A 24,450-nucleotide genomic window follows, 5' to 3' on the forward strand; every position below is an offset into this window, starting at 1 on the left:
AATATAGAATTTATGTATGATTAAAAGCTTCCATATCTAGTAAGCTCAATTCTAGAAACAGAGAGTCCAAGATGCCTTGGAACAAACGTCAAGTATGATCATAAGTGAGCCTTGCCTGTATCTGTAGGCATTTTCCTGGTGTCCTCTTCACCACCAGATATTCTGCAATTTCAGAGAAACCAATGCATTTTCCATGCTACGGTGCTATAGCAACAAAAGATGAGAAGCTGAAAGATCTACAGCTTCAGAGGTTCATGTTATGGAAAGGGGCCTTAGAGATCATTTACTGTAGTGGTTTTCACAGTGTGTTTCACAGAACCTGCAGTTCTATTTGCCACGATTCTTTCACTCTACAGTGACATAAAAACAGTTCAAACTGTCTGGAAAAATCCAGGGTTTATATCAGCATCAGGCATGCTTGGAACCAGTTGCTTAAATTATGTGTTCTTAAGTCACTCCCTCTCCGTTCCCCTTACCCTTGTCTCTTACTTCATCTTCCCTCTGTTTTAGAGCTTAATTCTCAGTCAGATGTTCTCCTATAAAGCAGCAAAGATGGTCAGCAGCAGCTCCAGAACAAAGAGCACCCTCCTTCCTGATATTTTCAGTAAAAAAAAACCTTAGAATTAAGTTTCATTGACCCTGAATAGATCATATGCTCACTTCCAAGGCAATCATACTGACTCTGCTTGGCCACATGTGGGTCCCATTCCCATCTCTAGAGCTGGGGCCTGGGATCAGCCCTGTGTGAGTCAAATAGATTGGGAGAGAGAGAGAGATCTGAGTAGTTCCCTAGAAAGGGGGTAGATTCTTTTTACAGAAGAGATTCTAGAAGATTAAAAGTAGCAGATGGCCACCAGCTCCATAATACCGTCTCAGGGTCAGCCAAAGCAGTGACGGGGAGGGGAGGGAAGTAGGTAGCTCTCTAGTCCTCTTACACCTGCTTCAAAAAGAGCATCTCTGTTTTCTTCCTCTAGCTTTATTGAAATATAATTGACATATAACATTGTGTAAATTTAAGGTGATTTGATACACTTATATTGCAAAATGATTACCACCATAGTGTTAGCTAACACCCCATCACCTCACAGAATTACCATTTCTTTTTGTGATGAGAACACTTAAGATGTGCTCTCTTAGCAACTTTCCAGTATACAATACAGTATTATTGACTATAATTAGCATGCTGTACATTAGATCCCCAGAACTTATTTATCTTATAACTGGAAGTTTGCATTCTTTAATCAACATCTCCCCCAGCTCCCTCACCCCTCAAGCCCCTGGTAACCACCATTCTAGTCTCTGTTTCTTTGAGTTCAGTTTTTTAGATCCCACCATTTATTATATGTAAATGATATCATACAGTGTTTATCTTTCTCTGACTTATTTTACTTAGCATAATGCCTTCAGGGCCCATCCATGTTGTTGCAAATAGCAGAATGTCCTTCTTTCTCACAGCTGAATAATATTCCATTGTGTGTGTGTATATATATATATATATATATACACCACTTCTTCATCCATTCATTCATTGATGGACATTTAGATTGTTTCCATATCTTGGCTTTGTGAACACTGCTGCAGTGAACAGGGGAGTGCATATGTCTCTTTAAGATCCTGTTTTCATTTCCTTTGCATAGATACCCAGAAGTGGGAATGCTGGATCATATAGTAATTTTATTTTTAATTTTTTGAGGAATCTCCATACTGTTTTCTATAGTGACTGCACCAATTTACATTCCTATCAACAGTACACGAGAGTTCCCTTTTCTCCATATCTGTTTTTTAAAAAATCTTTTTTACGCACTAGGATTCTGTGTTAGATGTAATTTGAAGAAAATGACTTGTAATTTGCTGCTAAACCAGACTGTTTAGATACCGCAATTTAATTTAAACTCCCTCAGTTTGTAAGCTGAGTCTCAGAGATATTATGTCATTTTTCTCACAGTTACACAGCTAGTTGGTGGAAAAATTGTGATGCCAATATGTCAGATTCATAGCCTACTAACATATCTGAAGACCTATTGTATAGAAGGCCTTGTTCAAGGCACTGCATAGAAATACAAAGATGAATATCTCACAGAGCTCACAATAATTTAGGGAATATATGACAAACACATATAAAGAGAATTCATAGGAAAAAATGTGTGGCAGTCTTTATTTTTCAAAAATGTTACAGCAGTATGTGTGGTCCCACATTCTCTTCCAGAATTTCTCCCCCCTCAAGGAGTGGAGTCTATTTCCCATCCTCTTGAACCTGGGCAGGCTTGTGAAGCTCCAACAAATTGAATGCGGCAGAACTTTTGAAGCTAGGTTGGAAAGGCAATACAGTTCCCACCTGGCTGTCTCTCTCTTAGGATGTTCAGCTGTGGAAATCAGCTACCTCGCTGTGAGAAAGCCCCAACCAACTCCCACAGAGAGCCCACGTGGAGAAGCCACGTGGAGAGAACTGAGCTCCCCTGCTGATGGCCAGAATCAACTGCCAGACATGAGAGTGAGTAAATCTGGCCCCTGGGTTAGTCTTTGATCTCAGGCACCAGACTCTATGGAGCAGAGAAAAGCCATCCCCCCTGTGTCCCATCCAAATTCCTGCCGCACAGAATCTGAGAGCATGATAAATGGCTGTTTTATGCCAGAGAAACTGGAGCAGAGTAATTCTGTCTGGATCTCCATAAATGGTGTAATGAACAGTAGAAGCTATTGCTGTGTATTGCCCAGATGTTTTTCTCCCACCCACTTCCTTAGGTTACAAACCAGACTCTGGTCTGGGCTGATCATAGTACTTCATTCCCTTGGACACCTTGATTAAGGCAAGGATAAGCACACGACCCAAGTAGGGCCAATCAAGGCCTTTCTGGATTGATAAATGTTCAACAAGAGAGAGAGAGGTGTCTCAGACTGCTGAGGTATTGGGCTGAGAGGGGGGTGTAAGATAAAAGATTGAGGTAGAGAGAGAATTCTAGCTGCATTAAGTCCCGATTAGGTCCTAGTTTCTGCGGCAATCCCTTCAAACTTGTGCCACCCTAGTGTTCTTCCCAACCACTCAAACCAATAATTTTCCTTTTTTGTGTATTGGATTTCCATCCCTTTCCTCCAAGAGTTCTGCCTAATTTAAAAGGCTTTGTGAAGGATAAAGCATTGGAACTGGGTCTTGGAAGGTGATAGGGTACTGAAATTCTGAAATGGAGAAGGGGCTTTAGAAGGAGGAAAATGTCCACGGAGGAGGGAAGCAGAGCAACTGAAAGTACTGACTCAGTCACCTGGTCCTGGGTCCAAATGCAGCTCCACCCCTGACCCATATAGAGAACTTGGACTTTACCTCATTCAGCTGCAGTTTCCTCCTCTGTGAAATAAAGAAAATAGCGCCTACGACATGGAGTTATTGTGAGGATTAAGTGACACTTATAACCCATATTATCCCAGTGCCTGGTGCATGTTAAGGTTTATTTGGTGGCAGCTGTGAAAGGAGAGCATGGATTGTGGATGAAGCAGCACGTGGCAGGAGTGTGGCTGAGATCAAGCTGGAGCAAGAGGCCAGAGCCGGATTGTGGAGGGGATTGCCTCACTGTGTTAGCTGGGCAAGGAGGAGCCATGGCCGTTTTCCCAGCGGAAATGGTCGGAGATGTGATTACCATATATAAGTCACATTTTGATAACAGGAATTCCATTTCATTATGGCATCATGAAGCAGTATCACTTCATGTGTACACATAATATATTTGGATTTAATTTTGAGATTGGTTCTAAAAGCATATGGACCCAGATGTCAGGTATTCCCCACCTTCTGCACCCACAAGCACAGTCACTGCTTTTACTCCTTGCAGATCTGGCCTGGATGGCTACTGGATGTTCTTCGTTTATCACCATGAAGAACTGACTCAAGCACAAGCACTGGTGAGCAAATGTAGGGTTTATTAAAGATTTTTGTAGTGAACAATATCAATGCTCTATCAGATCTCCTCAGATTCCCCTTTTACCATTTTGTGCTCTCCCCCGATCCCCACCTGCCCCTTCGGCTTCTAACAGTCAGCACTTGTGCAACTCTTTTTCCGAGAACACTGTGGGTTCTCAGATAGACCGACCTTGGGATACTGGAGCCACTTTCCCTCCACAGTGAGCCTGGAGCGCTTGGGGATTTATTCCCTTCCTCCATCCCATGCCTGACCAGTGACTGACAAGTGCAGGGGTGTGAAAACCCAGCTCCCTGCCTCTGGTGGGGACCACCCTGAGCTGAACTTACACTCTGGAGTTCCCGTGTAGGATCAGGCTGACGGACTTTGCTTGGCTCACAATGTTAGCTTGACTTTTCCCTCTTCCCTGTCTCATTTCCTTGCTTCCTTACCGGTCTCCCTTAATAAACCCCCTGCACACCATCCTAGCCTCAGGGTCTGCTTCTGGGAAGTAGTTTTCTAGGTCACGTGGAAGGAATTTACCGTGTACCTCCTCCAGCAAATAACTTCAGAATCCCCCTTAGACATTGCAGCTCTCCCACTCTGCTAAGAAATAAATTTTTCCTTCTTTCCTTTCTTGCATACAAAGCCTCGTGTTATTGGTTCATTCCTCTCTCCCTGAATCCTGCATCCTCAGTTGCAAATTCTCACCTCTATTTTGCAGAACAGGTCTACCTCAGCAACCACCCAAACTTATGTACCAAACCATCAGGGTGCAACAATATTAAAACCCTGAAATCAGCAAGACCCTCTCTCCTTAGAAAGCAATTTAGTAAACATCTTTTATCGTAAGAGCCTGCCTCTTGGGACCTCACCCTTACTCCAAGTGACTTACCAACATATCAAATACTATGCTCCCTCTGAGAGGACCCATCTTACTAGCTGGGCTAATATCAGGTTTTTTCCCATTCATTTTCTACATCTATCTGTATTGCATGTGTGTATGTACGTATGTATCTACCTATCTGAATAGAACTGTATAAAACTTTCCTTACTCGTTTGGGACAAGTATTTACAAACATTTGATTTCTTCACACTCAAAAAAATGGCAGTGGGATGATTTGAAAATTGAAAAGCCCTTTTTGGGGTGGAAGAAGAGCTTTATGAGTAGGAAAGTGTGGGCTGGGCAGAAGGGGCTGGCATGGAGCTTCCAAAGTTCCTTGGTCTCCAGACATCAAAGCTCAGATCCACCTGGCTTCCCTCACCATCCAGGCATGTTTGTTTTTACTGCCCTGTAAGTTTGCTGTAAGAAACTTGATCTACACCTCCTGCAGCATGTCTCTAAGCCCTTTCATGGGAAGCCGCTGGCTGATGGTGCAAACTAATGAGAGTTTTCCGACACAAAGCCTCCAATTGAGATTATGAAGTAATTTATTAGGCTTCTACTGCAGTTAGCACACACAGTTCCTGCTCAGAACAGACTAATTAAAAACTTCCCTACCATGTACAATTTCAGTTGTGTTGGAAAAAAAAAAAAAAAGAACAATACCTCTGTGGTAATTTTTCATAGAAGGGAAATAATGATTTCTAAAAAAAATTGTGGAAGCTTTGTGTTGCTTAAATAGACAAAATCAGCATCTGTGGGTTTTGGTGTGTAACTAACATGATTGCCTTTATGTAGAATAGATCTAATTTCCCACTTCTAACTCTGATATGATGTTTTCCCTGCGTTCAGTTGAAAAGGAAGGTAAGAGTCAATATTACCAATTGTAGGGAAGAACTGGATTTAAAACTATTTTTATTTTTTTGGGGGGGTGGTAACATATATAAACCTGATGGCCCTATTTGTTCCAAGTTCAGGAGTCTTTCTCCTTTAATAGCCAAATATCCATCTAAGCCCCTAATATTCTTTTTTTTTTTTTTTTTTTTTGGCGGTATCCGGGCCTCTCACTGTTGTGGCCTCTCCCGTTGCGGAGCACAGGCTCCGGACGCGCAGGCCCAGCGGCCATGGCTCACGGGCCTAGCTGCTCCGCGGCATGTGGGATCTTCCCGGACCAGGGCACGAACCCGTGTCTCCTGCATCGGCAGGCGGATTCTCAACCACTGCGCCACCAGGGAAGCCCCTAAGCCCCTAATATTCTATTAGGCGAGCCTCTCCAGGGTGCCCTGGAATCTATCAGGAACACTTACACATTTCAAAATTTACCCTGGTTGTTGCTTTTCACCTTGGCCTGACATCTGGCCTCGAACCATGGCTACTTTCTGTGTCAAAACTCAGACTGTTATAAGCTACTTGTTTACTGTTATTTCAAGAAAAATATTAAAGAAACATTTAACCAAGCCTTGAGCATGCCAATTCAAGTGACACTGAGTGACACTGAAACCTCTAGAGCCTTATATAGCCTCTTCTGGACCTGTTTGAGAACTGCACCTGTGCCTTAAGGGAGACTTTACAATCCACTTTTGAACCAATCAGAAATTTGGAAAAACTTCTTGTCCATATTATATCTTTCCCTTCACTTTCAGCTTTGGGGACACTCACTGACTTTTCTTAAGGAACGTGAATCTCCTTTGCCTGATAGGTAATAAACTCTTGCCTTCATTTTAGATTATTTTGGTGGTCTTTGTGTTGATTGTGTGACAGTGGACCCTGGCAGCTGTATTAATTCCCCAAATTTCAACTAAGATGGAGCTGTGAAATTTCATAAAGCTTTACTGAAGAGTAGGGTCAAAGAACACAGGGAGTTGGGGGCGCCTTAAAACCGGACACCACAAGTGTCTTGTTTTAGGTCCTTTGGCCATTCTCTTCCACAGGGATCCCCTCCCCATTATCCCTCCTCTTACCCCCAGCCCTGGGCCTTGTTGCTGGCCAGTTTGCATCCCTACAAAATGAGTGCTCTTGCCAAGTTCCTGCCTGCCCACTGCAGACCCGTACTCCACTAGCACCACTCCCAGGCCCTCCTCACCCATAGTCCATGCCAGTCTCTCAACAGCATAATCATCTCAGATGACTGTCATCAATAAAGACTACCTTTTACATTTTCATGTGGAGCAGTTTAGCTCCTCATTTTCTAAAAGCTCTTCATTGCAACTAAGGATCATAGCTTCACTTTTGCACAAAGGATCATTAAAGTTTTACAAAAACAAAGGAATGGTGCCCTTAGAGGTGAATGCAAACCTCCATCTTTAAAGGACTAGAAAAATTATTGATGGTTAAAAAAAATCTGTCTCCCTCCCTCCCTTCCCTCCCCTTGGGGGTCTAGCTGAGAGCATCTTCCTTACACTTTATAAGTCATTTGCTTCTACGGTGTGCGAGGAACAGTACCCAGAACTGAGGAGGCAGACAGACTAAGACACAATCCCTGCTCTTAAGAAGCTCATGGTGTCCTAGAGGATCTCCAGTGACAACAGTGAGATAAGAATAGCAGATGTGGTGTAAGATGCAGACATAACACAGAGCAAGAGAGTCAGGAAAGGCTTCCAGGAAGAGGCTGCACACCAGTGGGTTTTGAAGCACCAACAAGAATTTACAAGATGGATGAAATGGGAAATGCTTTCAGGCAGAGGAAACAAGGGCAATGATATGGTGGCCAGAACTATGCTGGCCATATGGGGCTTATTAAAGATGGGTAGACCTAAAGCACAGAGTAAGTGCAGGGGGAGTGGGAGAAAACACAGGGATCAGATCTCTCCTGGATTTTACTGCACAGGTGATGAGGAACGTTGGAAGCATTTTGAGCTGAGGACAGTGGGATCTGGGGTGGGGACAGGTGGAGGGTGACATGATGAGATTGGTGTTTTAGGAAGATCACTGAGGTTTTTAGCTAAAGAGCAAGATACCAGTCAGAGAAGTAGTCCAGGTGAGAGGCACTGAGACCTCACGTGAGGCTGTGGGAATGAAAGGGAAAAAGAGTTGTGAAGGCTCTCTGGTAGGTTCAATCAGTAGGATTTGTTGCTTGATTTAATGTGGAGGGTGAAGGAAAAAGGGTCCAGTGGGACAGCAATGTTTTTGATGGGTGGATGGCAGCACCGCCAGCTAAAACCTGGAGTACAAAGAGGGAAACTGGTTGTTGGTAGGGGAAGGGATGGAGGATGGGGTGACGCTGAGAAGGAGGGGGTGGTGGTTGTCAAGTGATGAATTCTGGTTTGGGAACATCATGAATCTGGTTTCTTGCCAGACTTCTGAAGATGACTGGTTAGTTAGTTGGACACACGGATCTGAAATTCAGCACTGATATACGGACAGATGATGTAGACTTTAGGTGGTAATTATAACCATGAAAGGACATTTTATACTCCAGGGAGAAGTGTAGAGTGAGAAGGGAAAGGAAAAAGGGTTGACTATGGAATCCTGGGATATGTCGCTTCCATTTTTATAATTTTTAGGGAGCCTCTGCCTCTATATTTATTTGGAACATTTGGCAAATATTATAATAGGTAATCCATCTGTAAGCAAGATATTTTTCAGATAAGTGAAATCAACTTGAGATACCAAGTAAGCACATATTAGTGCACAATAAGTATTTCTTGAATGCATGAGCATGAATATTCATTTTGCTCAGTTTTGCAGTAAGCACTGTGAATATCACAAATATGTATGCTGCAGCAGGTTAAAAAGAGAAGGGCAGCACATACTCTAACCATAGCAACAAGGTTGGGGATAGCATCATCCAGAAGGTTATAGTTCTGTTAAGAATGTTTGCTCCCATGAGCCCTCCAACTAAGCAGCAATGATACCACTTCATTGTGATAGTGGGAAAAAAATGACCTTGATGATGTGATGCAAGGGTTAATGGGGGCAGCACGGTATGCATTTCTTAATTTCTTGATAACGAAAAGAGTAATAAGCTACAGCCTCCTCTGGGTCTCTTGACAAAGACCAAGTCCTACTTTTCCACATTTCTGTACATTGACCCCAACAATCTCTAATGCACCTGATGTCCCACGGAAACTTGCATTTTTGCATTTAACCAAAACAAAGACCTAGAATTCATGCCAAATCCTAGAGGATGAAATAGAACAACATTTCCACTTGCTGTCATGAAAATATGCAATGGCCAGCTAGTTTGGCTCCAGTGGCTTTGAAGATCAAAGTTTGGAGAGGTCCTTGTGAAGGCATTTCCAGGCGAGATGGGAGTTTTCCAGTCTCTCTAATACCTGACCTATGGTCCCACAATCTCACAGCATTTCTGATTTAAAATGGCTTTGTTGCTAGAGGGAAATGTCTTTCCATCTCAGAGTTCAGCCAACAGACAGAGATGACCCTTTGCAAAGAAAGTCGTCTAAACCTGTACTTCTTCAGAAAAGGGAGTGACATAGTGAGGTCACAATTGCTTTGTAAAACTTACCACTATTTCCCCAGGCAGTTCTAGTGTGATATGTAAAGTCCACTTCATTTTATCCTTTGGACATCTGTGAGGCTCTGACTGCCCATGAGATAGTAGCACAACAGTACATGCCATACTCGCCAGAATTCTTGTGGGTAGATTACTAAACAGCCTCCAGACACTGGAGCCCATGGAGTTTTAGGTTTGGACTCATCCTTGGTTGGACAAACCTTAAAAGATCATTTAGTGCAACCCCTTAGGCCAGCAGTTCTTTATGAAGCGATTACTTGTAAATTACTTGTTTTCACAGAAGTATTGCATTATCAATAAAGTATGAAAGTTTTTTTAAAGACTTCCTTTTTTTTTCTTCGTAAATTAGAACAGATTCAAGATTATCCTACAATAATGTCTGTCACACTATGTTCTGATAGGCTTTTTGGGCAGGGGAGGAAGGGGTCCTATCCTGCAGTTATTCTAATAGAAACTGAGCATAGCTTACAACCCACTCTTTCTACATCATCTCTCTTAGTAGTGTACGGGGCGCTAAAACTTCATCCAGTTTGTGTTGCTTCAGAAAGTTTGAGAGGCTAAGCTTCAAACCCACGTCAGCACCTCAGGGTGTGCTTGGATACCTCCAGCAGCGGGGAACTTACTACCTTCCCAGACAGCTCACTCTACTAGCAGACATCTGTCATTGTTCCAGTGTTCTCTGTGCCTCCATCAACCATGGTTCTGCCCACCTGAGCTATAAAGAGTAATTCCAAGTCTACTCCTGGGTGGTTGTCTTCAATATCTTAGGAGGCCACTTTCCTGTCTCATTTTCAGTATTTTCTTGGGTACAACTTTGCCTGTTCTTTAGATGCTCTTTGATGAGCTGGTTTCAAATTCCCACCTCTCCTGTGTGCCTCCATCCAAGTGCAGATCAGTTTGGCTATGTCTCTCTTAGTGAGTAGTGTCCAGAATTGAACACTCTGCCTCTCACAAGCCCATAATTTCTTATCTCACTCAAGTAAGAGAGGATAATACTGTCTTCCCTAAGAAACAGCTTGAGTCCTGACCATAAAATGTGTTAATTCTGTGGTTTTGTCCTTTGATAAGGAGGAGCATTAATAGGAAACTGAGACCTACCCCCTCCAGCCCTCCACACTCACTTCCAGAGGTACCTTCCCACCCATCCTCTTCCCTTTGACCACCACTCATCCTTCTCCTTCAGGCCAGAACTGCTGGTCCAAGGGGTTGGACTAGATGATCTCTAGGTGTCCAACCAAGGGTTCAGACTACTTCTGAAGCCTAATGTGAGAGCTTATATTTAGGAGCTCTGAGAAGTATGAAACTCCTGATAGTAAGGTTCACTTGGGTAATATTCCATTTCTTTCAAATGAGGGAGGTACTGCCCCCACCAAGTGGACCTTTAAAATGTGTGTGAGCCCTTCTAGTTGTCACAGTATTGGGAGGCAAGTGTCACTCGTATTAGAGCCATGGATGTGAAATGTTTTGTAATGCTTGGGACAGTCTCACACAAGGAAGAATTGTCCCTTCACAAATTCCCAGAGTGCCCCCGATACATGAAAATGGAGGGAGCGTAGGACTAAATGAGAAGACCAGGTTCCAGTCCTGTTCTTGCTCTTACTTGTCTCATTTTTCTCATTTGTAAAATGGGTGGAAACACAAAGCTGTTATGAAGACTAAGTCTCAAGCATTTTGTCAGAGTGTCCTTTATGACACTTGACTATTTAAAATTCATCCTCCTCTCAGCCCGCGTGGTTTGGGTGGGCCTGACCCCATACCAGCTGGGAGTGGTGGGATGATGTGACCTAGGGTTACCAGTCAGCTAATTCTGTTCTCATGGCTCAGTGATTGGTTCATGGGGGGGTACCCAATCATCACTCAGGCCACTGGTAATCAGGCCCTGATTTTCATTAAAACTTGTGGGAGAAGAGAAGCTGTGTTCTCTGGTCAAATTGGCCCTTGGAGGATGTGAGCCTGAAACTGTGAGTGGTTACATGGATGGAACCTGAATGCGATGCCAGCCCAGCATAAGGAAAGCCAAGAGATTGAGTGAAATGACTCGTGTGCATTATTCAAGCCCCTGGATAAAGCTAAACCTGGGGGTTTTTTGTATGTTTTTTTAACATCTTTATTGGAGTATAACTGCTTTACAATGGTGTGTTACTTTCTGCTTTATAACAAAGTGAATCAGCTATACATATACATATATCCCCATATCTCCTCCCTCTTGCATCTCCCTCCCACCCTCCCTAACCTACCCCTCTAGGTGGTCACAAAGCACTAAGCTGATCTCCCTGTGCTATGTGGTAGCTTTCCACTAGCTATTTTACATTTGGTAGTTAAACGTGGGTTTTAAAGATAACCGTAGCCACTTTAATTATGTGAGAAATACATTCCCTTTGTTAGTTAAGCCAGATCGAGACACTTACAACAAAAACAATCCTGACTTACTCAGCACTCACTTCTATCTGCCTTGAATTACGGTTACTAGTATCTCCTCCACTTGACTCCAAGCTCCTTGAAGGTAGTTATCTTTGAACCCTCCAAACTATCCCAACACTAGATGTTAGTGTAGCATAAAGAAGCAACCCCCCCCAAATATTTGATGTATGAGTAAAATGAAATAAAAATGGTATATATGAAAGAGTTTTGTTAACTCTCAAGTGTCTTACAAATGAATAGCATATTATGTATATCAAATTTCTCATGAATGTTTCCTCCTAAAACCTTTGTCTAGTGAGATGTTCTAGAGCAATAAGATTAGTATGCAAGCAATGGTATTGCTCACCCAGTTTGTTTTCACATTTGTCTCCATTTCAACATTGTCCTGAACAATCTTTTCTCGCTATTGTGTCCCTAATAGTCTCCCTTGTTAGACCAGGTTTCTCCAGTGCAAAGATCTTTTCTGCTTTGTGTTTGTGTCCTCAGTGCCTGTGGGTGATGCTCAGTTGTTTGGATGTGCTCCTGCCTCTCCTTAGCTCTCTTACTACTGTGGGCTTTCGAGGTCCCAGAAAGTGCATCCCTGTGGCCTAATGGTATCCTGGAGGACTTGTGGCATGTCCTTAACTTTCATTCATTCAGAAGACGTTCATGTGCTGGGCATGGTCTCTGGGGATTCATGCTCCTGTGGCACTCCCAGACAAGTACATAGGCAATTACAATGCAGTCTGGTAAGCGCTAAGATTGGGGAAGCGTGGAGGGTTATGGGAGTAAACAGGAAGTTCCTAGGCTGATGGCAATCAGGGAAACATTCCTGGAAGAAGTGGCATCAAAGCTGAGTCCTAAAGGGTGAGTAGGAATTAGCCAGACAATGAGTCTCCCAGTCAAAGGGAATGGCAAGGACCACAGGGTCAGTGGGCAGGGGAGCCATATGTGTTGGAGAGCTGGACATGGTGCAGACTGGCTGCAGTGCACTTCTAGATGTGGTGCCACTTCAAGGGCTTTGCTCCTGTTTCTTCTGGGTCAGGGTCCCCTTTCCACACAGCCCAACCAGGCCACGCCCTTCTTTGCCTTATTTGGTGGTCTTGGCTATACGTGTTAACTTCAAATGATGTCAGGATGCCAGGTGATGGTATGCCCAGTTCAACTGGGCAGAGGGCCCGGCTGGAGTTCTTCCTTTCATTTTCATTGATTAACTTTGCCGGAGGAATTCAAGCCTCATCAGAGTGTATGCTGGCCTGCCTAGCTTAGAATTAGGTGCCTGATGATTGCAACCACCTCAAAGATGATTCTGGGTGTTTTTATGAAAAAGAGACCTAGGGCTTAAGGAAAGTAAAGTCTGGGGTGGGAGGGGTAGAGACGAGAAGTGATGTGTGTTGGTGGAGGATGGGCCTGCCACTGACGCATTCAGTGATAAGAGTCTTATTCCCACACTGGACAGCTTCGGAAATCTGCTGAGAGCATCAGTCAGGTGGGAAGGCCCTTGGTAGCCCGTGAACTTGTATGATTTATATTTCTCCAGAGATGGATGTTGAAATTGAGGCTCACAGCAAAATGCAATCACTACTCTTTGCTGTTTGATGGCAAGCCATTTCCCCACCTTCTACGTGGGGGCACCCTTTCCGAGTTCTGCTGGGACTTAAGGCTCTGTTTTTAAATCTTTCCACCGGAATACTCCTCATGACAGAGGAAAATGGTGAGGGGCCCCAAGGGTCTGGGGGACAAAGCCCAAGTAGCTTGCCACAAGTGTAAATTTCTTAAAGATTTTTTCTTTAAATTTTATGCCAATTCATATTCCTCCTCCATAACAAATGCATGTTTTCTTTAATATAAACAGTCTCAAAGTATTTACCATTGAGTAAAATTGGCACTTCAGAGAATGTGCTGTGTTTAAGTGGCTTCTTGTGACACTGGGCAAGCTGCCTGTACACAATCCCCACTTTGAGAAACAGGCTCTTAGGTTATAACAGATATGGGTTATTAGATGTGTAACCTTGGGCAAATCACTTTGCCTCTCCAAGCCTCAGTGTTTTTTTTTTTCCATCTAAAATATGAAAACAATGAAACCTACATGTCAGGGTTAGTGTGAGGATTAAATAAAATAAAATACATGAGTTGGCTGGCCCATAGTAGATACTCAAGAAATGTTAACAGTTCTCCTGTTATTAGGAAGATCTGTCAGCTTTATATTTCCAGAATTCTGTGATCCTGACTCAGCTGACTGAGAAGGTGACCTCATGGGACATTTTCCACCAGAGGGGTTTTGAGGAGAAACAGTATATGTCACTGCTGGATGACACAGCTGATGACATTAGCAACTGAACATAAACTGTATGAAGAGAAGAGATGTGATGTGGTTTTAGGGCTTATCATAGTCTGTTTATCCATTTCTAGGTCTTTCTGAAATGGGAACATTGGCAACTGGGTGACATTTACAGTCCCATCTACTTCCTGGGCCGGCCCTCACATGCAGCTGCAGGTGAGTCATTGGCCAAGAGAGAAAGTCAGAGCCTGACAGCTGTTCCCTCCCCCAGGCTCACTTTTCAGTCCTGTTGCTGAACAAGATTTAGGCCATGGTCACTGCCTAGACTAATGAGTCTATCTCAGGGTAAATAACAGCAATCTTAGGACGTCTGCTCCTAAATTCTGAAATGACAATGGAATGCTCGGATCCCAATTAAAAAGAAAATATCCCCTATGATTCCAATCGTTAGTGTAAAAACTTAACTTTAATTTTGAATATCCAGCCACTTCCTGGAAGAAGCCTTCTGGTAGTATAATAGGTATTTCTCAGACTCACCAGGCAGGGACCAGTGGGAGATGGAGGGCAGGTGGACACACAGGTAAGGAGGGTAAAAGCCAGCATGGAAGTAGGTACGGGCATGCAGGGGAGGGAGCTATGTTGTCTGGAGGCTTCAGGAAATCTTGGCAGCAGAGGTGACATCTGAGCTTGAGATTCAGATTCAGAAGACCAGGTGGGGCTTAGGCATGACTTTTAAAATAATGTCTCTAGAGATTCTGAGGCACAAGTCAGGGTGAATCTCCTGGTAGGTGTCTGTACTTCGATTTTAAAACATTTCCCCTCCTGGGTTGTGAGCCCCTTAATGGTAGGGCCCTGCGCTCTCTCTGCTCAGCATCATCACTGCAGACATCTGGAGGCTGACCCCGAGTCCGGGGCTGCATCTTCCCCGAGGTGCCTCCCGTGCTGTGATGAGGAGCCCAACACGTCAGAATTCAGAAGAGCTCTGTGCCATGTATTCTAAAAGTTAAAAACTCACCGAATACAAATACCTATTTTACTGCCTCAATGCCATACCACTATGCTTCTTCTGAAAAAACGCTATGACTCCTTTTCTTTCCAAATGTATTCCCTTGCCCCAGACTTGGGTCTAGTGGGCATTTCCTCCTTCTCTTCTCTTCCTGAAGCTCAAGGATCTGGAAGAGGCTGGGAACCTGAACTTCTAGGTGGTGGAAACACTGTGGCCTCCCAGTGTGATCTCTTGGAATTAATGCATGGTTAAAAACATGATTTGTGTTTAGCATCTTTTGCAAATTAGGCCATGGTCCTAAATGGGAATCCTCTGGATTGTGAGCAAGTGGGCGGGAGTTATTCTGGTAGGTGCTGATGTGACTTTATTCTTCTAGAAATTTTGGGTTTTTTCCCCAAATAAACAGTTTTACAGTGTTGATATGAAAAAAAAAAAAAACTGAATCTCTTTTCAGATTTATATTTCATCTGTGTTTATTGTTGTTTCCCTGGTTTTCAAAAAAACCTAAACCTTGAGTCACTTTTCAAATGCAGCACATAAGTTTGTTTACTTGTGAATACAAGGGACTCTCTCCCCTGTAGATCCCCCAAATAACTTCTGGAAAGATGAAACGGGGTGGGGGAATTCCCTGGTGGTCCAGTGGTTAAGACCTCACCTTCCAATGCAGGAGGTGTGAGTTCTATCCCTGGTCAGGGAGCTAAGATCCCACATGCCTCACTGCTAAAAAACTCAAACATAAAACAGAAGCAATATTGTAACAAATTCAATAAAGACTAAAAAAAAAAGGTCCACATCAAAAAATAATAATAATAATTTAAGTAAATAAATAAATTTTTTAAATTAAAAAAAAAGAGAAAGGGGTGGATTTGGGGTGATGCTCAGTATAAAAAGAGAACCCAGAATACTGGTGTGCTCAGAACTGAACTGAGGTGAAGCAGCCACCCAGCTTCAGGCTGGGGCATGCTTTACTCATTACTTCCAGCACACAGGTTAAGTAAGTGAAAATAAGTGTCCAAGATTTCTGAACCTGAAGTCTTATTTATACCGTGACTGCTCTGGTTCTAAGTACCAGACTTGCTCTGGTTCACAACACTTGATGAACTAATGAATGTGGGAATGAGTGAAGTGTAACATAACCTTGGCTATGTTCAGACCCCTATTGTCTGAGCCAGGGAAGACTTAAGCCCACCTGGGAATGGAAGAACCTGGTATGGGAAGCTGGTGTTGACATCAGATATCAGCAGAGGAGGCTTTTCCCTTGGCCCCAGAGGAAAGGTGCTGAGGGTAGAGGAGACACGGGGCATTCTAGGGAACACATGTCCTCTGAGGGTGTGCTCTATGCCCGCTGACCTTGGGGAAACAAGTGGACAAAACACCCCCAAGGAGGAGGGGGAGCCAAGCATTGTTCTTGGAAAGGATCCACCCTCGAGCAGTTGGCAGAGCTCCTGGCAGGCTGGAGAGCTGGGTGCCTGAGCCCCTCCCTGGCAAAGCCCAGGAAGGCACCCTCCCTCCTTGGGGGCCATGAGTGTGGCTGAAGCAGCCCAGCAGGACCCCGGTTTCTATATGCCATGTCCCATGTTTGCATGTCCATGTGTGCTGTGTAGTCTAAACCCCGTTTTTGGTTGTTTTTAAGCCTGTGCTGCAGTCTGGAAAAAAAGGAGAGCAGAAGAGCTGGGCCTCACTGCAGAAAGCTGGCTGCTCACCTCAGTACATACCCTCAGGGAGGCACGTGCTACCTGGGGGCATCCCTACTGGTCCCAGGGGCTGACCTTCGGCCAAGGATGGATGTTTTTCAGGGAGAAACTCGCTCTGCAGCTCACAGAGGCTGTACAAGAGCCCTGAACACCCACTGGTGAATTCATAGTTACAACTGTAGTATAGTAGAACTATATACTCCTGTAGAGAGCAGAGTTGCGTTCTTTTTGTAAGTCTTCCTGCACTGCCCAGAGTTGTGAGGTAGCCACTCTGGAATCACAGCATCACTGGGTGGATGCGTTGACTCCCAAGACTTACAAAGTATTGACTAGAGCTCATGGTGTATGTTCTGTGGACGTAGAGATGGTCTGGTGCCATCATGAGACAAATCTGCCAAGGCAGGGCCATGCAGCATTTCCTGGACAGGGAGGTTCCACAGGAAGATGAGTGGCTTCTACACAGCTTCTTCTCTGAGTGTAGGATTGGGCTACCTCATTCACCAAGTGGTTTCTATCAGAGAAAATGTGGGCGGCAACTGAATGGGTTTAGTCTATGGGGGTGACTCCATGGTTAATTGGGGGTTGCCATGCCAGTCATGTGTCCCCCTACCATAATCTGGGAATAATTTCTTATTTCAGAAATAAACAGTGGCTCCCTACTAGTGTCTTTACCTTGGCTTTCATGAAAACCTCCTTTGCACTTCCAAGAAGACCTCCCCAGAATATGTTGTCAAGGATGAAACTGTGACAGTGTCTCCTGGATGGCAACATGAGTCCCATCTGGTGACTAGGACCCGCCAGAGACACCTCTGACTCCTCAGAGTGTCTCTTCAAGCAGGAGTCCTCCGGCAGCCCAGGCTGTAGGAGCCAGCACCGCCCTGGCTGGAGCCTCGGGCGGCTATGTGGACCAGGTGTTTCCACAGCCAGTTGCTACGTGTGCAGAAATGGACGCCCCAATGCTCCTCTCTGTTCCGGTGACTGGAGGGCCTCATTAGCCTGTGCACACTAACGGCTTTCTTTAGGGACAATGAGGTCCTTGGGGATGTGGAGACTGGAGGGAAACTGGAAAAGCTGATGGAGTTTTCCAGGTTTCATGGAATGCCGCTTGACTTTATCCCGCCCTCCCAGTGCAATTCCAGCTGCCTTCCCTGCTACTTGGTCATCAGCTGGGCTTTTTTTCCCCTGACAACAGGACATTTTGACTTCATTATTAGGAACACAGACCCAGACAGAAGTGTCTTAAAGGGAGGAAAGTGAATACAATACAGACGGGGAGCTAAGAAAGGATAACTCAACGCCCACAAGGAGGCAGCCAACAGAATGTGCTAACTTAGATAGGGATAGTCAGCAGTTTCTGGCCCTGAAATACATCAAGCTGTCAAGAAGGCACACTGGCCTCCCACTGGGCAAGCCCCTGGGGCCCTCTCCATCTCCATCTCTGTCCCTACTGGGCACCACTTTTTCCTTTCCACCAGCCCAAGAAGTTTTTAAAGGGCCACCCTTTTAAAAAATGCTATCTCTTTTCCAAGGCTGTGTTTCTTTTATTATAGGGGTGGAGCTCATCATCTCTTCGTCGTCTGAAAAAAGAGCCCCCTTCAACCCCAGGCCTGAACACCACTTAAATCTCTTTCCTCTGACCTCAGGCATCAGGGCAGTTGGTTCTGCAAGTGTTCTTCCCAAGGGATCATGCCCAATGTCAACTTCCCCCTTGCCAATGGTGGCCCAGGGAGTGAAAGGGGAAGGGGTCACAGATTAGAATTACAATTGCTGTCTTTTAGGGTTGCTAAAAGATGGTAATTGTAATTCAAAATATTATCCTGTCCCAGTAACATAGTTTAAACATATGAGGCAGTAAGAGCAAGTACTTTTACACTGCATACTATGTGCTAGCACAAGGTGCCACTTATGTAACAACTCATTTATTTCTTATGCATCCTATTTATTCCTCAGATATGATATTATTATTATTCATTATTAATCTCCCTTTTACCGTTGAAGAAACTGAGGCAAAAAGAGATTAAACAATTTATTTGAAATCTGTGAGATCCAACAGGTAGTAACTGCTGGAGTTAGGAGTCAAATCTCGATATTCTGTGCTCTTCACCACTGTATGGCTTCACACATGAATAGTGGTTTAGTCTTCCTTCAGGCTGGGGCTGCTTCCACTTCTGCAGTGCCCTGGAGATTGGGGCAGGAGGAGAACGACATAGTTTCTGTTGAAAACTTATGCTGGCTAATTTCCCACTGTGCCTCCTGTTTTTACAAACAGGTTGGCCATGTCCTCAGTGGTGGAGTCTCTTTTCCACCCACATTGGGCTTATAATCATTTGTCCAATCTGCTAAAAAATGAAGAATGCCTTGGCATGAGCCAGTGAAGGGGTGTGTGTGTGTGTGTGTGTGTGTGTGTGTCTGTGTTGTCTGTGTGTGTGTCTGTGTGTGTGTCTGTGTGTGTATATGGTGGGGAGTTCTAGGCAGATAGGCCCCACTCTTGAGATCCACAGGAAGTATCTATTTCATGAGTATTGGATTCTATATAATACGTTGAACACATTTTGTTCAATGATGCAAACTGAAATTGGCAGTTTTGTTCTTTAAAAAAAAAAACATCATGAACAAAAACACTGTCAAAATCTTGCCTCTGCACCTATCAGAATTTGTAGGAGGAGAGCACACACAATGACTGTATGTGACACTTCTCTTGTACAAGTTTCTCTTCTGTTTTCTCTCCAGGCATCCAACAAAATTCTCTTTTCTCCATAGTATTTAAAATAGGGAAATTGGTGGTGACATTTTGCAATATGCTATGACAAATGGTGAATTGGGGAAATATGATGTAATGGAATTAGGTGAAACTGCTGAAATTCTTGTTTTTCCCCATGAAATTCAACCAATATTTTGTTTTCTGTGATTCTGCAGAAATAACATGAAACAAAATTGAACTTTCTCATCAATTGGAGAAATTGCAACTTATGTTTACCTAGTTGTTATGACATACAAAATATTTTCTCATGGCTTGGAATTAGAAAGGAATCAGAAGTTTTGACTACTTGTTGGAATTCTTAAAAAAGCCTTCGAATTGTAGGGAAATACAAGTAGTAAATAGCCACCAGGAAATCATATAGAGGGGAGTTCCCAGGGAGTGAAGGATGTGGGGAACTGGAGTGGGTATTAGTAACAAAGAGATTGGAGCCCACATGGCAATGGTGGTAATACACCAGTGAGAATAATGCGCCTCAGACATTCTTCCATGTTTTCAGGGAGGTGGAGTGATCTGAGCACAGAGAACATTTAAATGTGAGAAACATATTAACTTCAGTGCTAACCCCCTAGTGCAAGCTCAAGTTCTACACGTCCTGCTCAGCCCAACTGCCAGCGTCTCCAAAACTCCAAAAAGTTTGTCTTCACAGCCCCAGTTCTCCCCTTCTCTGGGCCCCCATCCCTGACTGAAACCAATGGCTAAGCCAGACCTATTTTTTCTTGTCTCTTCAGGAAAGGAGCAGCTGGAACCATCCTACCCTCCTCCATCCCACTTCTGTCCCACTTCAAAACCTGGAGTCACTTTAATAATTCCCTCAGTGTCCCTCTGGAGAGGAAAGTCCCTCCAGAGAGCTAGAATCTGGCCTGTCCTTCCTGTTGTGGCTGATCCCGCAGCCATGGGCATGGAAATAGGAGAAGGACCAAGTCCTGCAAAGGCTTTTGTCCAAGACACACTGGCTTAAGGAAGGAGCAGTCTTCTCATTGAGCTGAGAGCTGGACACCCCAGGGAAGTCCACAGCAAGATCCTTGGGAAATGGAAGAGGAACAGGTTTGAGAAGCTGGGTCATATTGTTGAGGGGTACTCAGTGGGAATCTTTTGTTTATCTGATTACTGAAAAAAAAGTTTCAGTCACATTCAAATTCATGCCTAGTGAGTGCTCAGATACAGACAGAAGGTCTTAAACTGGGATGCATGAAACCTCTGAAATTGTACAGAAAGTTGTGTGTATATATAAGCGTTTTCCAGAAAAGAGAATCAGTATCTTCCATTGTATTCTCAAAGGAGTCTGCAACACCTCTCCCATGCCCACTGTCACCAAAGTTAAAAACCGGTGACTTAAAGAGACAATATAATTTTTTTTTCTCAATTTTAATCTTACAGATTTTTTAACTTATTTTTTTTTATTGAGCTATAATTGACATAAAATATTAATAGAATTTTGGACTGAAAGGAATCTTGAGTGATATTTAGTTCATTTTTGCTCCTTTAAAATGTTTTCTGATACAGAAACTTGAGTCTGATTAACATGAAATGTTTCATAAATATTGAAGTCCTGTAGACCTTTCTCTTCTGAAACACCTTCCAGATGGGTCTTAGGGAAATGCTTCATGGTGATCTAGAGTAGAGCTGTGAAGGGTAGCATGATCATCCACCCATATGTGCCAGAAGGATGGATGAGGGGGTGGCAGGAGCACTCCTGTCCTCTGGTTTATCTTCACATCTCACCTGAAGCACAAAGATGGGACTTTGTGGTTTAGAACCCCAAGCTCCTCCATTTCAGAGGGAACCGATGAGATTCATTCTTATTAGAATTACCTGGCATAGTTCCACCAGATGACTTCACGATTTTCATGGCCCAATCTCCTCCAGAACATTTACACATTTATTTCTTTTACTTTTCTGGTTAAAGGAGCTCAAAGGTACATAATTCAAGATGCTCTAGTTTGAAAAAAATCCCATTTGTTCAACACAAATATTGAAAAGAGAAATCACCTTTCACTGCAGCTGGATTCATGTTTCTCACGTCCAGTGTTTTCATCCGGTGAATGGAAGTTCTTTATGAAGAGCACGGTAAGGAAACCACAGAATTCTAATTGCCACGTAAGATTTCTCTGAGGTGAGATGGGAAGCAGGAGAATAGTCAGTTGATTCTTTTAATAGGTAGGTCAGAAAGGAGGGCTTCCTATTAAGAAGTAGAGTAGAAAGAACTTAGCAACCGTTGGCTTACGTAAGGGCAGGGTTGGGGGAGAAGTTAAGGATGACTCCCAGGCTTCTGACTTGGCAACTGGGGCACACAGAAAGAAGGGTTTGGGAGAGAAATAAATGAGAGCCATTTTGGATATGTTGCATTTGGATCCAGTTGGAGAATTTGGTGTGCAGTTTGACATGAGGGTCTAAAGCTCCAAGGAGAGGGTTGGGCTAGAGATATGATTTGAAAGTCATTAGAATACCTGCAGCCTACACACCTACAGGAAGTTAGAAAAGAGGATTTCAAAAAGGAAAGCAGACAATGATGTCAAATATCTCTGAGAAGTCAAGTAGGAAAGAACCAACTGTCCACTGGCCATAACAGTGAGGAGGTCATTGGCGGCTTTAGGATAAGCATTTTCTGTGGATTTGTAGGGACAGAAGCTAAATCATATTTGTTGGGCAATAGGATGGACAGCAAAAAGTGGCAAAGCTGAATGCAGATGACCCCAGAAGTCTGGATAAAAAGAGAAAAAACATAGAGTGATAGATGGAGGAGGCATGCAGGATGGTGGGTGTTTTATTATTTCTTAGGTTTGAAGAGACTTGAACGTGATTAAGTGATAATGAGAAGAAACCAGAAGGAGGGAAAAGTTGAAGAAACAGAATAAATGAATCATTGATAGAAAAAATTTCTGGATGGAAATGGGGTAATTTCAAGAGTACTGTGGTGATACTGGCCTTGAAGCAGCCATCCTCCAAGACCTCAGGGAAAGAAGGATATGGGTACAGATAAACCTGTGAGTCAGGAGCAGGGAACTGAGGGACTTTATGCTGGGTCATCTCAATTTTATCATTTAAAGAGAGTGGGGATATTTGAGGTGAGCTAGGGAGCATGAGCAAAGTGGCAAAAACTTGAACCTACCATGGAAAAGAGGGGAGAAAGGAAACTGACTAGTGAAACAGACAAGGTTGGCTAAAAGGACTGGGGGTCCAGTTGAGACTGGACATCCTAAATGTATATCCTAATGTGTGAACCATTCTACGCATCTGTGTGTGTTTCTCTAATGCTTGGCTACCAGTGTGTAGAGCTGGAGAAGGTAGATCCATTTGGGTTAATTCAGTGTTGGGGATTTATAAGACAGGAGAAACAGCAGAACAAAAGGATGAGGAAGCTGGGTTTTCTAGGTAGAAAGTAGTTGAAGTGATGGATCATGGTGTCTGGGAAGGAGAGGGAAAAGATAAAGCAGGAAAGGACTGATGCGAAGTAAAAGACTGAGATAAAACGGAATACTCAAGTTGATGAAGATCTTGTGAAGACGACAGGTAGGGTCAGAGGAGGGCTGGAAAGAAGGTCTGGAAAGATAGGAAAGTGTGATCAGAGAATGCCTACACTAAAATGTGTTTTCCAAAACACTCTACCTCTATTTCCATGTTGTACTGTAAAATTTAAAAGTGCATTACAAATGAAAATATAAACGTCTGGTAAATTATTTGTTATTTTGTATTATCTGTGCCTTCGGCTCTCTTCCATGTGATAATTCAGTTCTCTTTTCATTGACATAGGCACATGTGGACCAAGTCTTAAGAGAATTATTTTTCTAACGCTTTGACCATTTTATATGTATATTATTACTATTATATTTTGTATTTTAAATGTATAATCTTGGGAAAGAAATCAGTGTTTTCTATTTCAGCCAGCAGCTGTTATAAGGATAAGCAAGCCTTCAATAGATCTGCTATCTCTGGCTTTGTCATTCCCCTAAATTTAAGTTGATTATAAGAAAATTTTAACCTATAAACCTCAAGAGGACAGATCACATCAATAAAGCCCACATGACAAGTGACTCATGGTAACAAAGTGGACCCATGGGATGATGGGGAATGCCAGGGAGGCTCTGCACACCGTTGTGACCTAGTTTGGAGCTGAGCTGGAAACATAGTTAGATATGCACAGGCTAGGTGGGAATTGCATGTAAATAAGGTATAGGTCGCCTCCATTCCCTCTAAGGTTGCTTGCATTGTGCTTTTGGAAGAGATGCTAAGAATTAAATGTGTACATAATTTGAACATAGTTCAGTAGGAACACAAATATATTTCATTTGTTGTGCCTCATTTTCCTAAAGTATATATTTAGCAAGTATGCAGATTAGGTTGAAAAAGCAAACAGAACTTCGGGTAATGGATTAGAATCCCATTTGCAGAATAAATTAACCTAAGAAATTTAATTAGTCAGTAGGACTAAGTGCGTCTCAAGAATCCTGTTTAATTGTTTTATAACTGGACAGAATAAAGATGGAGTTGACACATGTGTAATGGCCGCCACCAGGGTCTATGAAAAATAACAAAAGAAAAAAAAAAAAACGAGCAAGGATTTATCATTGGGTCTCCACACACAGGGTGCTCAGACCAGCTAGCAAGAAGGTTCTTGTTGCTTTGCCAAGTATATCCCTGCAAGATTAAAAATAGGGATGGTGTCCAGTCCATAGTAGGGGCTTAGTTAAATGGCAGGTCTGTTCTCATCTCTCTCCTTTTGGTGGAGGTTGTGTCACTGGTCCCCACATCTCAAGGCATTAACATCATCTAATTCCCATGCTCTTAGTCCATGCTCATCAAACCATCTGCTAATGGTAGTTTGCCTGCCTATGTAGACTTTTCTAAAAAAGAGCAACTCGCTGGCATGCTGACATGAATATTCCAGTTTGCTTAGCAGTTTTGTCTTTCCTTGTAATTAATGAAATAATATTCTAATTTATTTACCAGTCTCTTGTGAGATGGCTAATTAGAGTGAGTTGCTGCCCTTCATTCTGATGAATTTGGGAAGAAAAATGTAAAATTCTCCACCTTTAAGGATGATGAGAGCAGGCCTGGATTCTACAA

General features: G+C 43.3%; 1 long non-coding RNA gene across 1 annotated transcript; it reads left to right on the plus strand.

The window, feature by feature from the left end:
• The first annotated feature begins 2,379 nt into the window (after positions 1 to 2,379).
• On the plus strand, positions 2,380 to 20,309 carry LOC136794759 (uncharacterized). The gene is made up of 3 exons (XR_010841955.1): positions 2,380 to 2,491; positions 3,822 to 3,891; positions 20,115 to 20,309. It is a non-coding gene; the product is annotated as an uncharacterized lncRNA (long non-coding RNA).
• The last annotated feature ends 4,141 nt before the right edge of the window (positions 20,310 to 24,450 follow it).

This window comes from Kogia breviceps, chromosome 8 (assembly GCF_026419965.1).
Source record: "Kogia breviceps isolate mKogBre1 chromosome 8, mKogBre1 haplotype 1, whole genome shotgun sequence".
NCBI classification, from domain to species: Eukaryota; Metazoa; Chordata; class Mammalia; order Artiodactyla; family Physeteridae; genus Kogia; species Kogia breviceps.